Source organism: Dermacentor andersoni, chromosome 6 (assembly GCF_023375885.2).
Source record: "Dermacentor andersoni chromosome 6, qqDerAnde1_hic_scaffold, whole genome shotgun sequence".
NCBI classification, from domain to species: Eukaryota; Metazoa; Arthropoda; class Arachnida; order Ixodida; family Ixodidae; genus Dermacentor; species Dermacentor andersoni.
This window is the reverse complement of record NC_092819.1, coordinates 159,342,344-159,353,879: the sequence shown is the minus strand read 5'-3', so window position 1 is coordinate 159,353,879 and position 11,536 is coordinate 159,342,344. Positions and strand designations below refer to the sequence as shown.

Genomic DNA, 11,536 nt, shown 5'->3' with positions numbered 1-11,536 from the left:
TCCACTTCGAATATTGTTTCAGCATTTACGAACAAAACAGCATGTGTAGCTGTGCATGCTGTTCAATATATAAGCATGCACTATTTCCTGAAATATATGTATGCTCCATTTACTGCCAGTGACCTGCTTATACCCAACAATTTAGTTTATTTTTCACCATGTGCTTGCATTGAATATCCCACAGGCATAGTAAGTTAAGCTATCAGAATAACAATCAGCTAGTCTAAGCTTACCTAATTGAACAAAATCATTGTAAAATTTGTGACGAAATGTCATAAGAAAAGTATTTATTATTTCATTAAAGAGAAATGCTTACATAATAATGTTTGCACATTTTAAAAGTAAAAAGAAAGATAAGGAGTAAAACCATACCAATACAAAGACATAAGCACCGAATAATGGCACAGGCTTGTTCAAATAAATTGTAAGCAGAAAAGTTCTTTTTAAATAATCTCACTACGAACTATCACATGTTTTCATTCGAAAAGCACTGCATCTTACTATAAAGTACAAAAATAACCGGTCACATAAGTAAGAACAAGTCTGAGTGTGTCTATGTTAATACAAGGATAGAAAGTTGGGCGAGTTGGTACAGTAACATGATCTTGGATTGTAGCGCGAAGTGACACGTACACACACTAGAAGCAGACCAGGATGAGCGCTAACTCTCAACTAAATTTTTATTGAAACGAAGAACATATATATATAGGTGACTGCAAAAAACCGCAGCGTAAGAACATGACAAGGTATGAAGACATCAGTTAAACATATCAGGAAGTAAGGAAGTAAAAAAGGAAACAACAAAAAGACTACTTCAGATTAACACACGTGTTCTGAAGATACTGAAATTCGCATCCTAACAGAGACAAAGATGCATGGCTAATGTAAGTCTCTCCCAATCTTTTAATGTCGAATGCCTCTCTATCTATTTGTTGTGAAAAACTTTGTTTCATATTGTGTGGACATTAGTAATGGCAAACTTAAGAGCTGAGTAAGCTAGTCATGTCCACACAATATGAAACAGTTTTTCACAACAAATAGGCTCGAAAAGGCTAGTTATCCTGTGCATTTATTATCACTAACCTGCAAAAAGCTTTTAAAATGGGTAAAAGGCCAGGCTAAGAAACAAGAAAAACAGAAAAAGAAGGTTTGCTGTGGTGCCCTATATACATAGATTATCAGATGGTTTATGGAACGTGGCCAATACATATGATGTGGATAAAGTTTTCTCGGCCCCGCAAGTTGTCTATCATGTGCCTATGATAAATAGGAAACTTGAACAGGGTGGCAAAACAGAAAAGATAATTGCGGCGTTAGACATGTGTCCCTTTTTGTGCCTTGTAACACTGGTATAGTTTATCAGTATCCTCTCAAGTGCGGGAAGACTTACATTGTACAGAGTGGCAGGTGCATTAATATTAGACTAAAAGAAAACAAACATTCGCTTTACAACCCTTATGCTTCACATCTAGCATCACATTGTTTCAACTGCGGTTGTAAACCTTTGTTTGAAGACACAAAAATTCTTTCGAGACAAATGTCAAACCACACGGGAAATAATCAAGGCATTCCACATTAAAAGATTAGGAGAGACTTGCATTAGCCATGCATCTTTGTCTGTTAGAATGCGAATTTCAGTATCTTCACAACATGTGTGTTAATCTGAAGTAGTGTCTTTTTGTTGTTTCCTTTTTTGACTTCCCTACTTCCTGATATGCTTAACTGATTTCTTCATACCTTGTCATGTTCTTATGCTGCGGTTTTCTGCAATCACTTTATATATATATATATATATATATATATATATATATATATATATATATGTTCTTCGTTTCAAGAAATATTTAGTTGAGAGTTAGCGCTCGTCCTGTCTGCTTGTAGTCTGTGTCCGTGTCACTTCGCGCAACAATCCAAGAGCATGTGTGAACGAAACATGGCTAGTAATAACTAGTGAGCACTGCACAAAAGTTGAACATGAAAACTAGTAATAGTAAAGACATATACTTGCATAGACAATATATAATACTATAGACAATATTTTGCAGCTAAACTGCAAAATATTGCAAATATCACAAGAGCAGCATAAAAACTGGGCAGGACAGAGCACTGACTGTTAGTTATAGTTGCAATATGCACACCAAATCTAGACATAAGAAGGCAAAACTAAACTGCCGGAAATGGTCATCTCTCCAAGAGACCACTGAGGAACGAAAGGTACACTTTTTATAATTCCATCTCATAGATTACTGATCTAATTAAGCTTGACACATGACCCCTTGTGTGTAACAAATGCCCTGTTCTCATTACATATGCATGATTACCAGCCTTGGTGAAAGAATGACTTGCACTAATGTTTGAACCCTGGTAAAAATGCTGCTTGTTCTCAACTTTCTGTTCCGACAGCACACTTGTGGGCAGTTGTGAACGTAGTTGCCTATAGGGCTCAAACACCATGTTTTGGCTGCACAGGTACTGTCTACCGAACACCTGGTTCAAGATAGCTTGCATCTCGGAATGTGCAGCCACACTGGTGGCACAGCATTCTTTCAACTTGCCAGTTGATAAAGCCTCAGCAGCTGCAATCACCTGCGATTGCTCGTAAAGGTGCCATAAGGTCAGGCAGCAAACACAGATACCACGTAGCAAAACTTTCAGAGTGCATTGTGTGAGTCGAGGTGTGTAATTTGTGCTTAAGTTTGGCAGCACTGCCACATTCACAACTATTCATTGCAGCTCCTACATTTCAACATCAACAAAATTAGGACAGTTCCTTCAGTATGGTGGCAGATGCTCAGCTGCAGGCTTTCTAGAACCATGCATTATCTTCAGACAGTGCCAGTACAGCCCGTAGCACATCTATCAAGCACTCCAGACAAGTACACCGATTACACTGTACACAGAGCATCTGGTATCCATTTACCTATAGAGGCAAGGTAGCCCCTAGAACACGTTTTGTGACAGGCATGCTGGGCACTTTGTCCCCTGAAATGCAAGTGCCATTTGGCACTTCAGTGCCTCTAGTGTCCTTTACATCTAAATGAATATTGAATACAGAGTAGTAACATGAAGACGACAAACAAAAGCTATCAGCCATCAACTGTGTGGCAAATCTGGGTGCAAGCTATTCTCTTATCAAGTATACCTGTAGGCATTGTGACCAATGTGCTCCCAAGATGTATGAGGCATTATCATTGCAGAGTTGTAAGGACATGACAATCCTAGGATGATTATGTTCTTCAGGTTTTTTTCCCCACTTTCCATCTTTTGAAACGTGTATACTATAGTCATGAAAACAAAAATGCTACAACTGGCGTGTGATAAGTTTTGCGACTTTTTTCCTAGCAGCTCATTGAAACGAGCCACGATGACAAATTCAAATGCTGTTACCTCATCAGACATACAAATTTCTTAAACACTAACAAAACCAGATAGGCATTAGAGTGAGCATCACTTAAATACATTACACTGGTTTAAAGTTATTGCACCACTTTGTGCCAGGTAAAAATGTTATAAGCATCAAAAATTTTAAGATTCTACGGCCAACTGTGAAAACTAAATAAAAAAATCATTAAGCTTTCTTAAACGGGTACAGGAGCTTTACAACTGGCCGTCTTGGTGATGGACACGCAGATAGATGAGCAGCCATTCCACTGAGACGAGAATGTTGAGGACTTCGCATGGAAGTCTGCGAGACACTGCAGAGTAGTTCTTGGTCCACATGAAGGAGATTGCTTGCATACACGTCTGGGCCACCATACTGAATGCATGGTGTTACCGGAACCTTTTCCCCCTGCATTGTGGTAAAAAAGAGGTGAGGCATGCAGACAGGACACGAGAGTAGAGAAGTGAACACGAACGCGAAAAAGATGAAAAATTTCATTAAATTGTTTTAATAGATAAAATTTTTATACTATGTGTCATTCATTATGAGGGTTCATAACCGCAACATATTTCATATATAAGCAGGTAGAATTATCAGCTTGGTCAGTTTGTACAAGCTCGTTTGAGGCAAGAAATCGAGTTTCACAAACACAACCTCAACATTCTTGATTGAAAAAGGAACACCTCAGATGACATGCAGTCCTCTGAGTGGGAAATGCACAGTTCAAGAAAAACAAATTAAAACTCACACACCAATCCCGAAAAAGGAATAAGCACCTGCTACTGCAAAAAGCTAATTGATAGGTTTTAGTAGCACAAGGTCATATTTGGCCAAAGAGCACCAAGTCTATATTGCAAAAGATAAACTTAGCGCATCTTTACAAAGCAAATATATAAAGATGACTAATGCCTCTCTGCGCTAGTTGCTTTGCTCTAGCGTGAAGTCATTTTAATGCATGCACACGTACATACACACGATACACCCAAGTGTAACAGCTGCAGAATTAAAATTGGGCAGCAACGAAGTCGCAACCTTTAACCCTTGATCCAAAGCTGTACTAGTGACTGCAGGTAGTACCAATATCGCCAATGACGAGTCGCACTCTTTCTGCCCGATGTTATGCTGCTGTTATTGTCAAAGATGAGTTACAGTCGGCATTGAGGGAAAGCTGCCCTCAAGAGCAGCTCTTATTTTTGTTATTTCTAACCAAAGACCAATGAAGTAATTATTTTTAGAATGAGAATGACACCGAAAAATTGAGTACGTAAAAAATTTGGAAAATTTTGTACATTTTTCCGGAATTAATTAGGGGGTTAATTCCGGATTAAACTAGAACAAGTTTTGACATGTTTGCTACCAGTGAATGCTAGAAAAAATGTTGGCATTCTGTAGTTTTGTCCAACAATGGAAAATGGATTCTTAATAACTGAGGAAATAAATGGAAAAGTATCATGAAGTATATTTCGTGAATGTAATGCAGAATCACTCAACTTCTGTTACTATATAATCTCCACTTGATTAACCTGCACTTCCTGAACTAGTTCAGGAGGTGCTGCATTTCAATACTCATTCCACCAGTTCAACGTGACAGCAACTGCACGCTGTGATTTGTTTTACTTAGTGCAGGCTTTGTACAGGGCGAGTTCACAGCATTCCCTGCACTTGGACGAAAGGTAGTGCATATTTACGCAGCAGGTGTGGTGCCGCTTCTGCAAGAGTGAGGTGCAGAAATCAGTTTCATACAATAATTACTAGAGGGAACTCTGACATTAGTGTCTACAGGAGATCAAACAAGAACGGCTGTACCAGCATGGAAATTATGGGAAGTACATGGATTTGCCTAAACTTCGTCTGTTTGGCTTCAAGCGGCTTTGTGACTTTGTAAACTAGTCATTTTCAACAATATACTGTGTAATAAATAAAGAAACATTAAAATCGTCCGACTACAGGATTCAAACACAGGAACTCTAGAGCAGAAGTCTGATATTGAAACCATTAAGCCACGGAGGCATGTAACGACAAGCGAGTGCAACGCCCTGATGAAGTTATCGCGGGCATACCAGTGCCTTGAGATGCTTGGCGCCTTTCGATTTGGCCACCTGGACAAGCTCAATCGTTGCAATTAATAGCAATTGTGCATGTTGGTGCCGTCTTCTGCACTTCGAAGAGTATAGACTGCGCTGAAATTTACGACAATAAGATTTATATAGCGTATAACATATGAAGCCACAAGAACGTCTGAATTCACAAGCACGAATATCAGACAAATCCATGTGCTTCCCATCATTCCCATGGTGGTACGACTGGAGCGCCAGAGTTCCCTCTAGTAATTACTGTAAGAAACTCTATGGCAGAAATAACCGAAGTGCCTGGCATTTTGTTCTGGAGTAATAAACACAAGTTTTGCTGTCCCATAAATCCTACTGGTCATTAATTCCAAGTTTTAGTGCAGTCACATGTCTAGTAGGCAATTGCGGTATTTTGCATAAACATTGCAAAGCCAACTGTGATGAATGTTCACTCTGGTAAATTGTTTATGATCAAGTAGCATAGACTACTGAAGCAATCTCTGGAAGGCAAGTGAAGTAATTTTCTTATTAGCAGCCTTTAAACAGCATTCGAGCATATGACACATGCACCTCAGATATGCAGATATTTCCTTGACTCAGCAAGAAGCGATGCTTCATGTTCCACGAGGCTACTTCAACCAAAGCAGTATTGGTGCTCTCTAAAAACAATACCAATGCAGATGATCCAAATATTTTTCAGGGGCAACAGTTGTACCTGAAGTCATGCTAGATTAGTTTTTTTACACACATGATCAGACCATGTTAGAAGTGCTTCTTAAAATCCTCCTATTTATTAGACTAGTCATATATCTGAACACAAAGGCTACTAATTAGGTCCCATGCTATATCATCATCTTAACAAAAACTTCACTTAGTAATACACATGCTGTGATAAGATTTGAGACCACATTGAGATGCTGAACAAAGTGAACTCATTATTTTTAAAATGAAGCTCCTGTTCTTCCAAATGAGAAGAAAGGATACTGAGGGTCAAACTTTTTCTGAATCACAGCTGGAAGATGCCAGGGAAGGCACGTGGAAACTTATTTGTAATTTTCTATTTAAATGTAGAAATGATAAAGGGAAATGAAAATGGTAAAAACAGGCATGGGGGGAGAACGAACCTACAGCATTTGCATTAGGCATGCGATGCACTAACCACTGTGCCACCGAGGCAGCATTCAACCGTCCACAATGGCCCCTCAGATTGTCGACGCTCGAACACGGCCGTAGTACCACAGTGGTTAGTATATCACATGCGTAATGTGAAGGTTATGGGTCCGTTCCTCACCCACAGGTGGATATCTTTTAATCCACTTTCATTTACTTAGAATTTATCATTTCTATACTTCATATAAAAAACTTAAAACATGTTCCTGTATGCTTTCCTTGGCCTCATTATCTGCTGGCTTCTTCCAGTTCTGTTACTTCCAACACTTATACATATTCTAATCTGGTAAGTAAACAGCTTTTGCATGATGCTGGAATGCAATATAAAACATTATTGCAGGGCCGTGTTATGTAGAATGCCTTACATTGCCCAGGCAAGGTGTATTAATGTCAATCTAAAAAAAAAAAATTCCCACTCTAGGCAGAAATGCTGTGTACTGCTGTGTGCAACAGGGTTTAACGAAAACAACTTGTTCAGAAATAAAGCCACCAAACAACGAGGAAATATGAAAACTAGATGAAAATTTGTGCAGTTGCATGTTAAAAATTTAGCACAGCAACAGATGAAGACATAATGAAGGAAGCGCGAGTATGGTTTATTTTGGACACATGAGGGAATATACTTGAAAGATGCATATGAGCTTACACGTGGAGAAATATTGTTTATGTAGCAGCTAAACTACGAACAGGCCTAGAACCCACTGATACAAGGTGTCGAGCATGTAAATCTTATCATGCCCTTAAGTCAAAGAAACATGGCCGTTTCGCATGATTCGCTACACATGGCTGGCTCACACAACTTAGCCACTGCTATATATGCCTTGTAATTACCAGGTGGTCTGTCTGACATGTGCAAGCTTTAAATATGTAAAAGTGCCACATAGCTGGACAGCACCAAGGTAATGTGGTTTGCCATTGTTTTGAGGAAGTGAAACCAATTCTTGCATTTTTCCTAATTAGGTAATTAGTTATTAACGATTATTTAACTGCTCAAATATTATATTCAAAGCAAGAGTGTCAGTGCAAAAATTGTAGAGCATCCTGAAAAATTACCAATCCAGCTTTCTACTGCTCAATAGGTGCAACAAGTTCTTTTTTCAAGCTTGAAAGAAGCCAGTGAATACATGCGAAAAGTGCCATGCAACTAACCACTCGTGCACCTGAACACCATTTGGCTCCTCCTTTCATGCTTGAAAAAAACTTTTTGAAAAGAATATTTTAGAAATTGATTAATTATTATTGACTATGTTTTAGGCAAAATGCATGAAATAGTGTGACTGCCACCTCCATTTTCGGTGACATGAATTGACTCCATTTTCATGTCCAAATCCAGCTATACATGGTGCGTGTTTTGAGCTGGTTCTGTAATTTAGGCTGGTTTTGACTAATTGAAGCTTCGCACCCTAATAACAGAGTCAGCCTAAAAAGAAATTGGTACATAAGTGGTCGCTGTCAGTACTCCATACTCCTTTAACTCAGTGCAAAGTGCTTGTGAGCCAAGAAGTTGGTAGTTCTAAGCAGTATTTCTCATTTTGACCTGGCGTTATAGCCCACTTACTATGATGCCATGCTGCTCAGTCATGCTGGTCCTAACTTCAATGTAGGCCATGGCAGCTGCCCTCCAATGGGGGTAAAATGCAATAACGCTTATGCACTTAGATTCGGGTGTACATTAAAGAAGGCCAGGTTCCCAAAACTTCAGGTTGTGACTTTGGAATGTAAAAGCCCATAATTTAATTTTCAAATCTAAAGGTGCTTTATTAGGAGCATGGGCATCATTTTGAGCTTTTACTGCACTGCCACGGCACCAAGAAGCTCCGAGTAAGTAAAAACAATTTCTTAGACAACGTACATATCTTGCAAACATTTACAAACACTTCTCTGCATGCACCTCTGTTGCTGTTATATTTAGATCCGTATGCCAAGGCGGGTTATGATGTTAGATTATGTTTCAAACTTGTTTTTTTTACCGCTTTAATGTTATTGGTTATTTTGCATCTCATTGTGTGTCGAACGCACATTTCAGTGCACCAATTTCTTCAGAAAGTGCACTCCTCTTTATTTATTTGTGCATGCAGAAAGGGTTCAGAAGAACTGCTTTCTGAAGATCTGTATAACAAGCAAAAAACAATTCTATGTAGGCTGCACAAAGAGAAAAGATGGGTTTGTAAAGATGTTATTTAGTTCTTAAAGAAAGAGGCAGCTGTCAGTATTCTGTTCCAAAGTAAAAATTGCCCCTACCTGGCTCTGTTTCATTTTCCGATGTTGATGGTCCATTCGGGGGCACTCAACTGATAGGCTGCACTTTGGCCATGTCGGGTGTGCTGTCACCAGGCCCAAGGTCGATCGACATCCTCACCAAAAGTCGAGTCCAAACGCTATAAAAGAAATATCTCATCATTTTGCTATCAGTTTTGTCATCTTGCGTGTTTCACACACGGCCGTAAGTGAAATATTTCGTCACTTGGATACTGAAAAAAATTCAAGCATTTTCTGGCAGCCAAGCTGAATACACATAAATGGAGAACATTAAAGAGCAAATGCAGTTGTCACATTAGATTGATCAAGTACAGCAGAAATGGAAATAAATCAGTGATACTGTGTCTGTTGGCTTTGAATGCAAGAAACGTAAAAACAGGAACTTGCAGCCACGCCACTTTGAATTTCCCGCGTTTGCTACACCTCACAACAAGTTTGGCGTCGTCCGGTACTCGGGGATAGTAATCGCTTAAAATCAAGATGAACGAGCGTCGGCATAAATTAACAGGATACTTAACCGGGCAATATTGGCGCATAAAACAACTCACGTAGCGAAGCTACTGTCAATTACCCGATGACTCATCTGCGGGCGGTGCGGCTTGGGCGAACAATTCAAAAAGGAATGAGTGTTTCACTTGTTTCACGCCTACTAAGCTAAGACAGAATTTGAGTTTCTTACTAAACTATACTGGACATTTACGCTCCGAATAAAACGCTGGAAATTTTGTTACGTCACATTGCACACGTATGAAAGTGAGGAAATTGCTTTTATTGTATTCTGCCCAGACGGCATGCAGCAGCTACCACTCTCATGCAACAAAAGCATGAAAGTGTTACTCGCGGCACGGAAAACAAACATATACAGCGCCAACGTTACGCCCCTTAGAGTTGGAACTAAGCACGATCAAGCCAGTTAGTTTTCTAGCTTTCATAACGCCATGAACACGACCAAACATCGCGCGAAACAACTGTCTGCTCTCGAAAATTATTACCGCTTCCATTTATATACCTATCGCTGCCACAAGCAAAAGTCAATGGGCTAGCTGTCCACAAGCCGCAGATTAGACAGACAGCAACATATTACGGTAACGTAAAACAATTTCAACGCTGACTTAGCAGCCGCGGTGTGCTCTAAGTGCCACAGTTCTCGTTTGCCGCTCGAAATTCACACCATGATGACGGGCACTGCATCTTTCACATGAAATATTGCACGCTTTGCTCCGGAGCTCAATAGGAGGGCGAAACGCATTTGCACGTACCTGAAATCCGCATGCCGGAAACCCGTCGACGATTCCGAGAACGGGGCACACAGCCGTACACCCGTACGGCTTGACTTGGACGTGAGGCACTTCTATCAAATATTTCACATGCGACATGTTTCACACCGATTGCGCGAACACGAGAAAATGCCGCAGGTCGCAATGCGACGCCGTGCACCCGTGCAGCTACCGATGAGCTGCGTGCGCGGACTTGCAGAAAAACAAAACTATGACAACACGGCCGGCGCGAAAGGATGGCGGCTCTCGTTGCGGAGACGAAGCGGACAATGAAGCGCGAATGAATGTTGCCAACTGTTGGTTCCGCGTTATGCCGGCGGTGGTGGCTTTAGTGGCGTGTGTTGCGGCTGTCTAATTTTTTTATTTCTTTTCCCCAAACAGTATAGCGAAGATCAGTTCTTTGTTTGCATTTTTACTGTGTCGTTTGGTATTATCTTTTTGTCCTTTAATGCTATTAAGCAGCCAATTATGGCCCCCCAGGTTCGCGCGCGCCAGCTTTGCGCGCAAATCTCGGAGGCCATAAGACAACGCGTTAGAAGATGCCGTTCTTGTCGTTAACGTGTCATCATCGTTTCTTCAACTGAGGTAGAAGCGTAGTGTCCCTTTTCCCGGGGTGGGGAGGGGGCGATCAAGACGGAGTTGGTTGTTATCGCGACATCCGCGAACCCTGCGATTTTTTTTATAACGTAAGCATTTCTATAATTACCCACAAATAAAAACCATCCGTCCGTCAGTCCGTACCGCACGATACCTTTCAAAATAGAACCCGCAGCAGCGAGTGAATTCACCTTCGTGCTAGCTCTCGCTTCAACGCGACTGAAGCGGCGAGAACACAGCGCTCACGAAGCTCTCAGCTTATGCCGCACTATGCTCTTTTCGCAGATCACTTTCAAGATAGGTGTACGCGCGTCTGTTTTCAAAGCGAAGTAAACGGTGAGAACACAGCGCGTGAAGTTTTCAGCAGTGGGCACACTCTGTCCAAATTGCAGTTCGCTTTCCAGATACGGTTCGCGCGGCCGTGCCACAAGCAGCCGCCGCCGCCGGAGAACGGTTGATAATGGTTCGACGCGGTTGAGAAGTGCTAAAGAGCGATAACGGCTCAAAACGAACGTAACGTCACAGCGCACCTGGCCCCGCCACCTGCAGTACTTTGCTTGCGCCGTTCACTTCGCGCCGCCGACCACAGCAGCTCGTGTCGCCGCAGCGCTGTCGCTTATACTCGTCGGATCAAGTCTCATAACATTGATAACGACATGGACTGCATGTGGATGAAGAAGAGTCACAATGCTTACGCATACTTAGACAAATCCGAGAGGAGTTCCTGTGTGATTTTTTTTACCGGAAATGTGCAGTCAGCGGTGACCCAGAGTTGACAATGC

The 11,536-nt window shown here is 41.0% G+C and overlaps 1 long non-coding RNA gene across 1 annotated transcript; it reads right to left on the bottom strand.

The window, feature by feature from the left end:
* Positions 1-270: 270 nt before the first annotated feature.
* Positions 271-10,209, bottom strand: LOC140219019 (uncharacterized). The gene is made up of 3 exons (XR_011895305.1): positions 10,140-10,209; positions 8,863-8,999; positions 271-3,790 (listed from the first exon to the last, which is right to left on the bottom strand). It is a non-coding gene; the product is annotated as an uncharacterized lncRNA (long non-coding RNA).
* Positions 10,210-11,536: the final 1,327 nt, after the last annotated feature.